Genomic DNA, 15,780 nt, shown 5'->3' with positions numbered 1-15,780 from the left:
ACGAAAAGGGCACTTGGGGATTGTTGGTACAAGCTACACTGCAATTTCACCATTGTTGAATCATAGCAGCAAAAGAATTTGCATTTAAAATTGTAAAAGTGAAGTAGACCAAGGAAATACTTAACAGTACAGAATGAAGTGGAGACAAGCCATTGCATGTACATCTAATACTAACAGTAGTGATTAAAACCAAGTACTAGTATAAGATTGCAAAAGTACTGATGTAAAGTTATAGACTGAAGATATAGTAGTAAAATTTTACAAAAGTAGTGGTCCCAAGCCACTGCATGTACACAATAAAGTACATAACTAATACCAGGTAGTACAATTGATACAAAGGAAGGGCTAGAGGCGTGGAAAAACTCTTAGCAGTCCTCCAAAATCCAACCTCATGTATGCAAACGTGCTTTTTAGGTATTGTTTAAGCAGAGGAGAAAACATCAGATCTAACTCATTGCTGCTACATAATCAGTTTGTGTTTCCAGTGACAATATAGGTAACTCCATCTGGTCATTTCTCAAAATGGCTTTTCTATAGTGAAATTCATAGTATATTTTCCCTTTTTTGGCTCACTATGGGATCATATTACATGAAAATTTGCATGTACTGAACACGGGCAGAACCTTGCTGGCCTTTATTATATCATTACAACAGTTACATTATCAAAAAAATATCGTTGATACAATTAGATCTCCTCCTTTCTATTAACGAACAATCTTTTTCAATAAAAGAGACACACTTCAACAATGAAAGACAATCATATCAAACATTCTTCTCCAATAAAAAACACATTTCTCAGTGTATAATTATCATATCAAACGATCATCTCCAATAGAAGACACTGCTCACTGTATAATTAATATCACAAAACATGGTGTCGTTCCACATATATCTGTCAAAGAACCTATTGAGCAGATCATCATTTTTACACAAACAATCATAATGATATTCGGAAAGCAGCAAATCATTAGCTGGACGAACAATGCTTTACGAAATTCGTGGCATTAAAAAGAGGAGTCATCCTGAGGTTCATATCAAGTATCAAGAAAGCTTGCATATATTCTACAAACCCAGGTAAATAAATATGAAGTAATACTCCGTCCTCCACCTTTGCAGCATTACTTCCATTTTGGAAACCCAATTTTATTTTTGCATCTCAGTCCTTTGAACTGAGAAAATGCAGTCACGATCCAACTTAGGTACATGACCCCTGCTCAAGGTAGAGCCCCTACCAAGTCGATCTTATAAGGATTTCACAGAAAATCGGACAGAATTTCCCCTATATGTAGAGCTATCCAAATTTCCAGTCTCAAGCTAAAACTAAACAACACAATAGGAATCAGTCAAAACAAGTCACCACCAGCACCAACCTCTCGTTTGTAACACAATAAAACTAGGTTCATCACCAAAATATGATAAGAAAGTTTAATGCACACTTAAAAGTGTCGAAGAGACAATTAAGTAAATAAAGTGTGCTCTCTCTAACAACTTAAACTTTTAAATTAGATGGTCTCGACTTCAATATGATATCAGAGGCGGCATATGTCATAAGTTCGAGTCTCACCGCCACCATTATAAAAAGGAATTTCTATGTGCTTGGCCAATGACAAAAATGAATGAAGCCTACGCGTGGAAGGGCGTGTTGAAGAGACAATTAAGTAAATAAAGTGTGCTTTCTCTAATAGCTTAATCTTTTAGATGAGATGACCACACACCTCAACAAAAAGTCATATGATAACCAAAGTACTAATAATACTAACCAAATGAGCATTTCTAAGAGTTTAAATTAAAGGACGACAATAGATGATAAATTTTCGTTGTGCAAAACAATATGAGGCTCACCAGTACAATCAACTTCACGATCTTTAGATTGGAAGTCCTCGTCTACGTCGATAGCTGTCTCTAAAAAACAACAATAATTATAAAGTGAGTTAGCTAGCTCATTGATCAGATAGCGCTTACCAACAACTATTCTATATGAAGACAAGCCGGGAAACATGCCAGTACATAGTATTTAAAAACCATAGTTTTCTTGAAGGTATATTCATAAAACATAGTAGAAATGTGTTTTCCTAATAACGATAAATGTTCATATATTGTATCATGAATACATCATGTACATGGTAACAATACAGTGTCACAATCAACTACGTACATTACATTGAGAGGTTTACAAGAGCAAACAAGTAAAGGACATGCTCCATTCATCAAGGGATAAGCAAAACAAGTTTTGGGGTTTGGGGGGGGGGGGGGGGGCAAATCATGGCAGTGGTCCCCACTCAAGGAATATTGACAGTGGTATACAAGTTCTACTTTCTACTAACAAATTTTAGCAAAAAATACTTGTCATTATAAATAAATTCCAAATAGTGGTAAATTCATTTCAGTAATTGTAGTTACATCTTTAGCAACGGAAAAACATCTACACTGATGACAAAAGCATTTAAAATAACGGTAAAACATCTCAAAAAAACATTCTCGCATGGAACATTAACATAGTTCAAACTTGTTTCAAACATCAACATAGTTACAAAAAAGCTTCATATGATTTAAAAGATTTGGTCTCAATATTTTAAGTTTTACGATAAGATATTTCGTCTGTAAAACCCAAACCATGCAATATGAGTATAAGTTGTAGGATACAAATTTTGGCAAGTTATAAATCTATATAGATTTTATCCATCTTGTTGCTTGGATAATATGAAAATGAATACCAAAACAATTGGAAAAAGAGAAAAACAACAAATTATGGGGGTCCTATTTTGCATTGTAATAATAATAGCGTTACAACACCAGTTTTCACCATCACGGCGGTGGCCAAACTTCAAAAAATATTCTAGTGACAACAAATGGTGTTGCAGTGCCAATTTTTACCACTATGGAGTCGAACTCTAAGGTATGGTAGTTTTAAGAGGTATAGAATTTTGCATTCTTTTGAGGAACTTTTGACACACATTGGTAGGCTAAAACTAGGAATCAAGGATCCATCACAAAAATCAAGGTTAAAAAGAAGAAGTTCAAGATATGAGAACACTTTCTTGTCACATTTTGCTTTCTCTTTGCACCCATCAACTTTTGTGGCTTTAGTACTTTTTATTTAAATTGAACCATTGCTATAGAGTGGCTTTCTTGTGGTAGGGTTAGATGAATCCTATGATTTAACTATATGGATTAATTTCTTCATTGCATCTATTGTTGATTTGATTGACGTTTCTTAGAGCAATTTCAAACTTATAAGTAACAGAAATGTCTGAATCCTTTACTTTCTCAGATGTGCTTGAATCTTGATTGATCATAATTTATTTGTTAGTCCTACATGGTAGTAGAGACTAGTCATGCACTTACTTGTGAGCATATATACCTCGAAAGGGTCCATATCTAATCGTCAGACCTAGAGTGAGTTAGTCAACCATCTACAACACTTGGGACGTAATACCTTTACTATTTGTATAATCGAGAGAGTTACACTTGGTGAAGATGGTGCAATAATTGGGTGTAATCAAGCGAGTCGCTCATAACTTAGAAAGTAATTAGATGGAGGAGGAATGAATACCATATGTTAATCATAGGTGAAATCTATATCGAACTTGTTAAATTAATTAATAACTTTAGTTTTTTTTTTCTAGTTAAATTTAATTTTAGAGTATTTGCCTTGGCAATGAATATATTGACACGTCACATTCAAAGGAGATGCCATGGTGCAAGTTATTTGCGAATGATATAGTACTGTTTGACGAGACGCTAGGCGAAATTAATGCTAGGTTGGAGGTTTGGAGACAAACCCTGAAGTCTAAAGATTTTAGATTGTGCATGTCTAAAACCGGATACTTGGAGTGCAAGTTCAGTGACGTAACTGAGGAGGCTAGCGTGGAAATGAGGTCAGATTCACGAGTCATCCCTAAGAGAGGAAGTTTCAAGTACCTTAGGTCAGTAATCCAAGGCAATTGGGAGATCGACGATGATGTCACACATCGTATTGGAGCGGGGTAGATGAAATGGAGGCTAGCATCCAGTGTCTTGTGTGATAAGAACGTGCCACTAAGACTTAAAGGTAAGTTCTACAAAATAGTGGTTAGACCGACCCTGTTGTATTGGGCTGAGTGTTGGTCAGTCAAAAACTTTCATGTCTAGAAGATGAAAGTAGCAGAGATGAGGATGCTGAGATGGATGTGTGGGCATACCAGGAGAGATAGGGTCAGGAATGAAGATATTTTGAACAATGTAAGCATGCCTCCATGGTGAACAAGATGCGGGGAATGAAGCTGAGATGGATCGGGCATGTCAACAGGAGATGTTCGGATGCCCCAGTGAAAAGGCGCAAGAGATTGACAATGGTGGGTCTAAAGATAGGTAAAGGTAGGCCGAACAAGTATTGGAGAGAGGTGATTAGGCAGGATATGACACATCTCCATTTCTCAAAATAGCTTTTTTATAGTGAAATTAATATCATATTTTCCCTTTTGGCTCAATATGGGATTAGATTACATGAAAAATCGCATGCACTGAACATTCTAAGGGCCAGTACTATTCAATATCTCACTTGCAGGCACAACCTTACTAGCCTTTATTATATCATTGATACAGTTAGATAGCCTCTTTTCTATTGACAAACAATCTTCTCCAATAAAAGACACACTTTAACAATGAAAGACAATCATATCAAACAATCTCCTCCAATACAAGACATACTTCTCAGTGTATAATTATCATATCAAACGATCATCTCCAATAGAAGACACGCTGCTCATCCATCTCAAAAAAAAGAAGACGCTGCTCAGTGTATAATTTATATCACAAAGCATGGCGTCGTTCCACATATATCTGTCAAAGAACCTATTGAGCAAATCGTCCTTTTTACAAAAACAACCATAATGATAGTCGGAAAGCAGCAAATCATTAGCGGGATGAATAATGCTTTACGAAATTTGGGGCATTCAAAAAGAGGATTCATCATGAGGTTCATATCAAGTATCAATAAAGCTTGAATATAGTCTACAAACCCAGATAAAATATGAAGCAATACTCCGTCCTCCACCTTTGCACAATTACTTCCATTTTGGAAACCCAATTTTATTTGTGCATCACATTCCTTTGAACTGAGAAAATGCGGTCATGATCCAACTTAGGTACATGACCCCTGCTCAAGGGCATAGCACCTACCAAATGCGGTCATGATCGAACAGAGTTTCCCCTATATGTAGAGCTATCCAAATTTCTGTGTCTCAAGCTAAAAGTATACAACACAACAAGAATCAGAAACAAGTCACCACCATCACCAACCTTTCGTTTGTTACACAAGAATACTAGGTTCATCACCAAAATACGATAAGAAAGTTTAATGCAGCCGCGAAGTTGCTTTTAGTGTGGCGACGCAGGTCATAACAAGAGGTGTTGTCCTAGGTTGAGGAGCAGCAGACCACAGCAGGGTACTCGTGCCATGATTCCGGCACCGGTTGCTCCACCACCCACTCAACTAGCTAGAGGTGGACATCAGGCAGCCCGGGGTGGTGGTCAGGGCGTTAGAAGTGGAGGCTAGCCAGTTAGAGGTTGTTTGAGAGGTGGAGGTCAGAGTGGTGGCGCTCAGCCCCGTTTCTATGCATTCCCAGCTTGATCTGAGGCAGAGTCATTTGATCCGGTCATCACGGGTATTATTCTGATTTGCCATAGAGATGCATCAGTTTTATTTGATCCGAATTTCACCTATTCGTATATGTCATCCTATTTTGCTTCAATTTTTGGATATGTCTCGTGATTCTTTGAGTGCTCCTATTTATGTGTCTACGCCCGTTGGGGATTCTATTGTGGTAGACCGGGTTTATCGTGCTTGTTTGGTTATTATCGGGAGCTATGAAACTAGGGTTGACCTTCTATTAATTGATATGGTGGATTTAACGTGATTTTGGGCATGGATTGGTTGTCGCCCTATCATGCTATTATGGATTCCAAGACTGAGACGTTATCCATGCCAGGGTTGCCTTGATTAGAGTGGAGATGGACTCCTGGTCATTTCACTTGTAGGGTCATTCATATGTGAAGGCTCGACGTATGGTCGAGAAGGGGTGTCTGGCGTATTTGGCCTATATCTGTGATTCTAGTGCGGAGGTTCCTTCCATGGATTCGGTTCCGGTTGTGCGTAAGTTCCTAGAGGTGTTTCCTACGTACTTGCCAGGTATGCCACCAGACAAAGAAATTGACTTTTGCATTAACTTGGTCCGGTCACTCCGCCCATTTCTATTTCACCATACCACATGGCCCCAGTTGAATTGAAAGAATTGAAGGAGCAGTTGCAGGATTTTCTAGACAATGAATTCATTAGACCTAGTGTCTCGCCTTAGGGTACACCAATGTTGTTTGTGAAGAAGAATGACGACTCTATGAGGATGTGTATTGACTACAGGTAGATGAACAAGGCGACTATTAAGAACAAGTACCTGTTACCGAGGATTGATGATTTATTTGACCAGCATCAAGGTGCAAAGGTGTTTTCGAAGATTGATTTGAGCTCTGGCTACATATCGGGTGAAGATTAGGGCATCGGATGTCCCTAAGACAACTTTTCGGACTCAGATTCCTTTGTGATTGTCTTCATTGATGATATCGTTTTTTACTCCCACAGTTGAGAGGAGCATAAGCAACATCCAGGCTTTGATGGATCGTCAGTTATATGCCAAGTTTTCAAAGTGTGAGTTCTTGTTGGACTTGGTTGCTTTTTTGAGACATGTTGTATCTTCCGAGGGCATTAAGGTGGATCCTAAGAAGATTGAGGCAGTGTAGAACTGGCCTAGACCTACTTCAGCTACAGAGATTCGGAGCTTCTTGGGTTTGGCGGACAATTATTATCGGTTTGTGGAGGAGTTTTCGTCTATCTCAGCCCCATTGACCAGATTGACCCAGAATGGTGCTCTTTTCAGATGGTCTGCCAAGTGTGAGTTGAGCTTTTAGAAGCTCAATACTGCATTGACTACAACCCCAGTGTTGGTATTGCCTACAGGTTCGGGATCTTATACTGTGTATTATGATGCATCGCGTATTGGGCTTGGCGCGATATTAACGCAGGACGGTAGGGTGATTGCCTACGCATCTCGGCAGTTGAAGGTTCATGAGAAGAATTACCATGTGCATGATTTAGAGTTGGCAGCCATTGTTCACACGCTGAAAATTTGGAGGCATTATCTTCCACGTGAGGTTTATACCGACCATCAAAGTCTTCAGCGCTTGTCCAAACAGAAAGACCTTAATTTGCAGCAGCAAAGATGGTTAAAGTTGTTGAAAGACTATGATATCACCATATTTTATCATACGGGGAAGGCCAATGTAGTGGCCGATGCATTGAGTATGAAGGTTGAGAGCATGGGCAGTTTTGCATATTTACCGGTAGTGAAGAGGCCACTAACTATGGACGTTCAAGCCTTGGCCAATCGATTTGTGAGAATGAATGTTTCGGAGCCTAGTCAGGTTATTGTTTGTGTTTTTGCATAGTCATCGTTGTTGTAGCGTATCAAGGCTCACCAGTTTAATGATCCTCACTTGTTGGTGTTGAAAGACACGGTGCAGCGGGGTGGTGCTAAGGAGGTGGTTATCGGTGATGATGGTATTATGCGACTCCAGGGCTGGATTTGTGTTCCAAATGTTGATAGGTTAGGAGAGTTGATCCTTGAAGAGGCTCACAGTTCGCGCTATTCCATTCACCTAGGTGTCACGCAGATGTACCGTGACCTGAAACAACACTATTGGTGGCGGAGAATGAAGAAAGATATTGTTGCTAATGTCTCTCGGTGTTTGAATTGTCAACAGGTGAAGTACGAGCATTATAAATCGGATGGGTTGACTAAGATATTAGAGATACCAGAGTGAAAGTGGGAGTGCATCACTATGGATTGTGTAGTAGGCGTACCACAGACCCTGAGGAAGTATGATGCAGTCTGGGTTATGACCAGTTGACTAAGTCTGCATACTTCATTCCGGTGATGACTTCTTATTCTTCAGAGCGATTTGCTCAGATTTACATCCGGGATATTATCCACTTGCACGGTGTGCCCGTTTCCATTATTTCTGACCGAGGCACGCAATTCACATTGCATTTTTGGAGAGCCGTGCAGTGTGAGTTGGACATGCGGGTCGAGCTAAGTACCACATTGCATCATCATACGGACTGACAGTCCGAGCGCACTATTCAAATATTGGAGGACATATTGTAGGCATGCTCTATGGATTTCGGGGGTTAGTGAGACTAGTTTTTACCTCTAGCAGAGTTCGCCTACAACAATAGCTATCAGTCGAGCATCCAGATGGCTCCGTACGAGGCCTTATATGGGAAGCGATGTCGTTCTTCGATTGGTTGGTTTGAGCCTGGAGAGGCTAGATTGTTGGGTACTAACTTGGTTCGTGATGCTTTGGAAAAGGTTAAGGTGATCTAGGAGCGGCTTCGTACATCTCAGTCCAGGCAGAAGAGTTATGCGGGCCGGAAGGTCCTATATGTGACTTACATGGTGGGTGTAAATGTTCTTCTCCAAGTATCGCCTATGAAAGGCGTGATGCGGTTTGGGAAGAAGGGCAAGTTGAGGTCGAGGTTTATTGGCCCGTTCGAGATCTTAGAGAAAATTGGGAAGGTTATTTACAAGCTTGCATTGCCTCCTAGCCTACCAGGGGTACATCATGTATTTCACGTTTTTATGCTTCGGAAGTACCATGAAGACATGTCGCAAGTTTTAGACTTCAGCACAGTGTAGCTTGATGAAAATTTGGCCTACGAGGAAGAGCTGGTGGCCATTCTAAACCGGCAGGCTCGTAAGTTGAGATCGAAAATTTTTCCCTCCGTGAAAGTGCAATGGAGAGGCCAGTAGATTTAGGAGGCAACGTGGGAGTCCGAGTCCGATCGGAGTATATACCCCACCTTTTTACTAGTCCAGGTACTTTTTCTATGTCCGTTCGAGGACGAACGTTTCTTTTAGAGGTGGAGAATGTGACGACTCGATAAGTCGTTTTGAGTACTAGCCTTAATTTCTGTATTACCAGACCTCTCATAACTTTATTTGATGTTTCTTAATTTGCGTGCATGGTTTATGTCGCTTTTCGAAAAGGTTTTACGTAAAAATTTAAAGAAAATGTGATTTTGACGATTCCGGTAGGTTCGTATAATGTTTTTGGACTTGTACGCACGTTTGGTTGGGGTCCGGGGGTGACCCAAGGGCATTTCGACGCATTATGTGAAAATTGAGTTTTAAGCTGAAATTCTTGAGTTTTGATAATAGATTCTTGTTATTTGATGTAATTTTGATGATTTGAGGTTGCGAGCAAGTTTGTAGGATGTTATCACACTTGTGTGCATGTTCAGTTTGGAGCCTGAGGGGCTCGAATGAGTTTTGGATGTGATTCAGACGGCTTTGAATTGTTGGTGCTTTTGTTAGTGTCTTAGGTCTGCAGGTCTCGCATTTGCGATGACCTGTTCACAATTGTGAGTCCTGCTTTTGGGAAGTTTGATTCACAAATGCGATGACTGGGGAGGGGCTGCTGGCTTCGCAACAACAAAGATGTTATCGCAAATGCTATCCTTTGGGACTTCTCTTTTGCGGTTGTTCGGTCGCAAATGCGATTTGAGCTTATCCGGACAACCTTCACAAATGGGAATGGGGGTATCGCAAATGGGAAGGGGGGAGGTTCGCAAATGTGAACTTTTTGTTGCTTTTGCGACCATTGATGGCTAGACAGCTGTTTGCTTTTGTGAACAGTGTTCCACATTTGCGAACATCGTAATTGCGGACCCAGCTGGGTAAACGAGGAGAAAATTCGAACTTAGCTCATTTTACACCATTTTTCATCTCTAAGCTCTTTAGAGGCAATCTTTAAAGAATTGTTTCTTCCCAAATTCATTGGTAAGCATCTTTAACTAGTTTTCAATCAATTTCAATTACTTTTCATGAGGTTTTAACATCAAATCTAAGAATTTTATATTAGAAACGGAAAAGGCCTAAAAATGCCACTCAACTAACAGAAATGGCCTATCTATGCCATCCGTTAAAAGGTTGGCCTATTCATGCCACTAACGTTATACTTTTGGCCTATTCATGCCACTGGCGTTATACTTTTGGCCTATTTATGCCATTGTCTACTAACAACTCCATTTTTTGATTTTTCCGTAATAAGAATTAATTTTTCGACCCCACCTTTGCCACGTGTCTTTATATTACTGGTTCTTCTTTACTTGACCCTACATTTCTTTTAACCCTAATTATGTATAATTAACCATGCCCAACCCGATAAAATACAACCATCTTTTAACCCAACCCCTAATTCTTTGTCACGATCCAAAATCCAACTAGTCGTGATGGCACCGAACTCAACCCGCTAGGTAAGCCAATTAACGACTATCCAATTTAATGAGATTTTTTAAAGACAAATAAATGATAAAATAACTTATTAAATCTCTGTGGGAAATGCATTAAGGTTAAGTTATTTTATCATTTATTTGTCTTAAAAAAAAATCTCATTAAATTGGATAGTTGTTAATTGGCTTACTTAGCGGGTTGGGTTAGGTGCCATCAACACTAGTTGGATTTTGGGTCGTGACAAGGAATTAGGGGTTGAGTTAAAAGATGGTTGGATTTTATCGGGTTGGGCATGGTTAATTATACATAATCAGAGTTAAAAGAAATGCAGGGTCAAGCAAAGAAGAACCAGTAATATAAAGACACGTGGCAAAGGTGGGGTCGAAAAATTAATTCTTATTACGGAAAACCAGAAAATGGAATTGTTAGTAGACAATGGCATAAATAGGCCAAAAGTATAACGTCAGTGGCATGAATAGGCCAAAAGTATAACGTTAGTGGCATGAATAGACCAACCTTTTAACGGATGGCATAGATAAGCCATTTCTGTTAGTTGAGTGGAATTTTTAGGACTTTTTCGTATTAGAAATTAGAGGTTTTGGATAGAATTTAGGGAATTTATAAAATTGAGATTTAAAGCTCAAATTGAGGTCGGATTTTGAAACAAATCACATAACCGGGCTCGAGGGTGAATGAGTAATCGAGATTTGGTCCGAATCTCGAGTTTTGACAAGGCAGTCCAGGGTTGACTTTTGATTGACGTTTTCAATTTTGCTAAAGATTGAACTTTTTTTCATTCGTGGGTAGCTTCTAAAGCTTATTTTGAATTGTTTGAACGATATTTAGCTAGATTTCGTTGGTTTGGAGGTTTGTTCGAAAGGAAAAGTCGTGATTGAATGTTGATTTGGTTGCGGAAAGAGGTAAGTGTCGTGTTTAACTTTGATTTGAGTGAATTATGATTTCTTTGGTCTATTTGCTATGTGAACTAGATGTGGGAACGTCGTATATACGTGGTGACGAGTGTATATGCACTGCCATGGGTTAAAGTATGTGGGTTGGGCTATTTACCTTTATATCTTTATTTATTCTATGTTATATTTCGTTTCATGCTTTGATTTGCTACATGTCCTTACTTGTTATTCATGCCTTACTTGTTATCTGTCAATTAGTTGCTACATGTTTCGGTTTATTCATTCTTCAATCAATACCTGCTTACAGCTATATGTTCCTACCTGTATTAATTGTAGATCTTGATTGATTCATGTCTTTACTTGCCTTAGTTGTCTTTACCTTACTTGTGCACTATATTATATTGTGTCCGATTGTGGGAGTTCTTTAGCTATTCTTATATTGATGATTTGTCGAGGTTTGTGAATACGAGGTATTGGTTATTCTCTACTTGTACTGGTAGTTCCTTGATGTTCTATACGCTTTATTTCCTTTTGTGCTGAGATTACAAAATTTGGTTGTGTTGAGTTGTTCATGTTAATGAGTTGGTATTGGGAACGGGTTGCGCTCCTCAACAATATTGAAACGAATTGATAATAGGAACGGGTTTCACGCCGCAACAAATATTGATATGATGTTGAGATCGTGTTGCACGCCACATCAGATATTATGATAAATGTTGGGATCAAAGTGCACACTGCAACGAAGTACGATGTATTGTAATGTCTGTAGCTGCAGTATTCTATGGTTGTACTATGATATGAGGATATTGTGATGGTGTTATTCTAGGGGCCTCTGTTAGTTGACCTTCGGGTCCCGTTCTAATGAGTAGTTGTTTTCTCTATATTTATGTTGTATTTCATTTATTATTCGTACAAGTGTCTTGTCATAGCCTCGTCACTACTTCGTCGACATTATGCTCGACCCTTACAGAGTACATGGGACCGGTTGTACTCACACTACACTTCTGCACTTCTTGTGCAGATCTCGGTGTTGGTCCCAAGGGCGCGTAGTGGAGTTTGCTCGGATCTGATATGCTCAGGAGACTTGAGGTGGAGGTGCACAACGTACGCAATCCCTGAAATCCTCTTCTATTTCGTTTTTACTGATTATTTTGTTTCAAACAGATGTATTTCATTCAAACCATATTTGTACTATTTTAATTGCTCATGTACTTATGACTCCGAATTTTTGGGATTAGTATAAACTGCGTTACTTATGTATTTATTTCCTATATTTCAGAGTTTATAAATCGTTAGTTTTCATTATTCTGCTTTAAAAATGTTAAAATTGGTCAATTATTTAGCCAATATTGGCTTGCCTAGCAAGTGAATGTTGGTTGCTATCACAAGTACATGATTAGAATTTCGGATCGTGACAGACATGTCTGAGGGTCATTGTTTAAGGGCATGACTGTAGCCTAGAACCCTACTAATAGGACTGTTTAAGTGAGGATCAGGATTGTGGTACATTGGTCTCATGATCACAATTTTAGTTCACTCTCTAGTTACCTTACTTTACTATTTTAGTCTCAAATGTGGTGCCTTGACCGCAACCAGGATTGAGTGCAATATTTTTTTTTATAATAGTGAAGTCCAGGCCAGCTTGCACGCACCTCGATTAATTTTACGGGGTAGTTGCTACCTCCCAGCAACAACATATAAATGTAACTCTATCCATGAAGACTTGGATAATTGGGAAGAAATCATCTAGTATTTTTGTCTCCATTCGGAAGTGAACCTGAGATCTCATGGTTCTAACGCATTCAATTGACCACTAGGCCGCACCCTTGGATGCGTGACAAGCTATAGGTTCAATTGAACCCAATAATTTTAATACAGTTCTTAGATATACATATCTAAAAAATCATCAAAAGTGCACTAAATATTAAATTTTTGATCCCACAACTTTAAAGTGCAATGGGTTTAACCGCGGAACATAAAGATTGAACCCAACAAATTTAAGGTGTGGATTCGTCTATGATCACAACTACGATTCTGGTTTCTATTTTATGTTGGTCCAATCAGTCTGAACTACTTTTACAATTTCCAAACAATATTCAGTACAAAAAGGCACATTCTTCCAACATTATCCTATAAATACATAATAGGCACATATGAACACAATCATCAAACATGTATACTCGGCACATACAACAAGCACCAGGCCAAAAGATAAGGGCAATGAAAAAAATTAAAAATTAGAAACTTGGAAGATTACCATAAAATATATGGAGTTGCGTAACCTTTAAGGACCCTAGTCCATATCCTCATCACCAAATGAATAGAATAGACTGACTAACAGTGATGAATCGTCTGATTCTCCAGTCGCCATAGCAGAAGCAACAAGTTCGGCGATAAGCAACAAGTTCGATGATCACCGCTGTAAAATTTTCCTGTCGCCATACCTATAAGAATTTAAGGCTGTATTTTGTTGCTTTGTGTATTTTTCTTTTTTGGAAAATAAAGGATAGCTCTTGGAACTGACAAGTTGTCTTTTGTTACTTATTGGGTAGCTTCACGTCTCTCGTTCTTATCCATTTAAAGTATAACTTCCCCACACACTATATACTTGCAAAGTCTGGAGTCACGTGTCCATGAATTTAATAACTACATTCCTTTAGGATCCTATTACTATATGTTTTTAATTTAAAGATCTTTATATGTTCTTTAAAAGTTTCCTTTCATGCCAATTTATGTAGGGTGCTTGATTGGATACACAATTTAAGAAAGAATTTTTTTTAAAATTAATTATAAATATTTATGTGATTATAAATTATTGAAATAAGGTTAAATAAATAAATTTGATGATTTTTAAATATAATTAAGTATCATTTTTAGGACATAACAAAAAAAAGTGCATCGTATAAATTGACACTGAAAAATGATACATTTTATTAGAAAAAATTTATCTAAATTATATATTTATCTCTCTATTAAATATTTCACGTAAATAATACTCTACTAATTAGAGCAGTAAGAGTAATGTTTTTTAAAAAAAAATGAAAGTATTTGTTTCATTTTATATGGTGTAGTTTGACTAAGCACATACTTTAATAACAATTTTTTTTTTTTGGTACACTCCAAAATTATCATTAGATTTTGTAAACTGAAATATTTCTATAACTAGAAGGGCATGTCACTAAGGATAAATCTAAAGTTTAAGGTTGAAACGTTTCAAGATATAAAAGTCTAACATTTTTTTTAGATAGACTAAACATGAAATAAATATTGCAATAGAAAATGAGACAAAGAAAATAAATAATTTTTATTTTTCTAAAATATAGTAGAGTATTTAAAAATAAATTGAATTTTTAAAACGATTAAAATTTAAAACAGGAGGAATACGTAATCTAGAGTAAAAAAAAAGTGTTCGACTGTAACGACCCAACCGGTCGTTTTGACTTTTAGAACCCCGTTCCCTTAAATAAAATTTTTCGTATGTGCTTTAACGATTTATGACTTGTGGGGATGGTTGGTTCGGAATTTGAAAGTGTTTGGGTTGAAATCGGAACACTTGGTTCCTTAAGTTGGATTTAAAAGGCTAAGTTTGACTTTGGTCAACATTTTAACTAGTCGTGATGGCACCTAACCCAACTCGCTAGGTAAGCCAATTATCACTATCCAATTCCAATAATAATTATTAAAGCAATTTAAGTAAAGAAAAATCTTAATCTTATACATTCCCCAAGAACTGGTAGTACAAATCATGAGCTTCTAAGAATAAAGTATACAAGCTGGTATGAAGTAATACATCATCTGTTTGAAAAGTACATAAATAGAGTTTTATAAATCTAAGGCTACTATGAACAAGAGGCAGCAGCAACCAGAACGCAGGTACATCTTCTGATCCAGCTCCCAACGGACACAGCAACATCAGCAGCCAACATCTGCACGCAAGGTGCAGAAGTGTAGTATTATTAAAATGGATAATTAAGTTAATTGATTATGGTTGGCTTGCCTGACAGTGGTGTCCGGCGCCATCACAGCCTTTTTGGATTTTGGGTCGTGACATCGACGATTCCATGCATCATCATCTACTTTTAAGCTATGAATACATACATCGGCATTTGTTATTATGTCCATGCATATACTTTTCAGTAGTTAATTTAGTAACGGGCAAAGTTTGTAATGGCATGGCAAATACTATTTCAATCTTAATTAAATGCCTCAGGTTCAAACTCTGGTTATTTAGTCATTACTGGTATGGGAACGTTTTATCCTTAAAATGGGACTTTTCGATAATAATCCAGATTGATCGAGTCTCAAAGTGATCATCGGACACCGAATAAGAAACAAAAAATAAAAAAGAGGAATTAATTAGTAGTATTACCTCAGTTTGTTCTTTTATATGATTACTAGTTTTAGGGTATGTGTGTGTTTCCCATATCAATGAATAAATAGTTTTTTAAAAGAATATTTAAGTGTTGAACATTAATATGTTTGAACTCTAAAACAAAATTAAGATATGGAGTATAACTTTTTATTACTATGAATGTGATCTCATT

The 15,780-nt window shown here is 37.7% G+C and overlaps 1 long non-coding RNA gene across 1 annotated transcript; it reads right to left on the bottom strand.

Moving 5' to 3' along the window:
- Window positions 1–207: 207 nt before the first annotated feature.
- Window positions 208–13,849, bottom strand: LOC104090221 (uncharacterized). The gene is made up of 2 exons (XR_684910.4): window positions 13,494–13,849; window positions 208–1,902 (listed from the first exon to the last, which is right to left on the bottom strand). It is a non-coding gene; the product is annotated as an uncharacterized lncRNA (long non-coding RNA).
- Between the last annotated feature and the right edge of the window lie 1,931 nt (window positions 13,850–15,780).

Source organism: Nicotiana tomentosiformis, chromosome 8 (genome assembly GCF_000390325.3).
Source record: "Nicotiana tomentosiformis chromosome 8, ASM39032v3, whole genome shotgun sequence".
Lineage (NCBI taxonomy): Eukaryota > Viridiplantae > Streptophyta > Magnoliopsida > Solanales > Solanaceae > Nicotiana > Nicotiana tomentosiformis.
The sequence above is the reverse complement of the archived record's forward strand: the minus strand, read 5'-3'. Positions and strand labels throughout refer to the sequence as shown.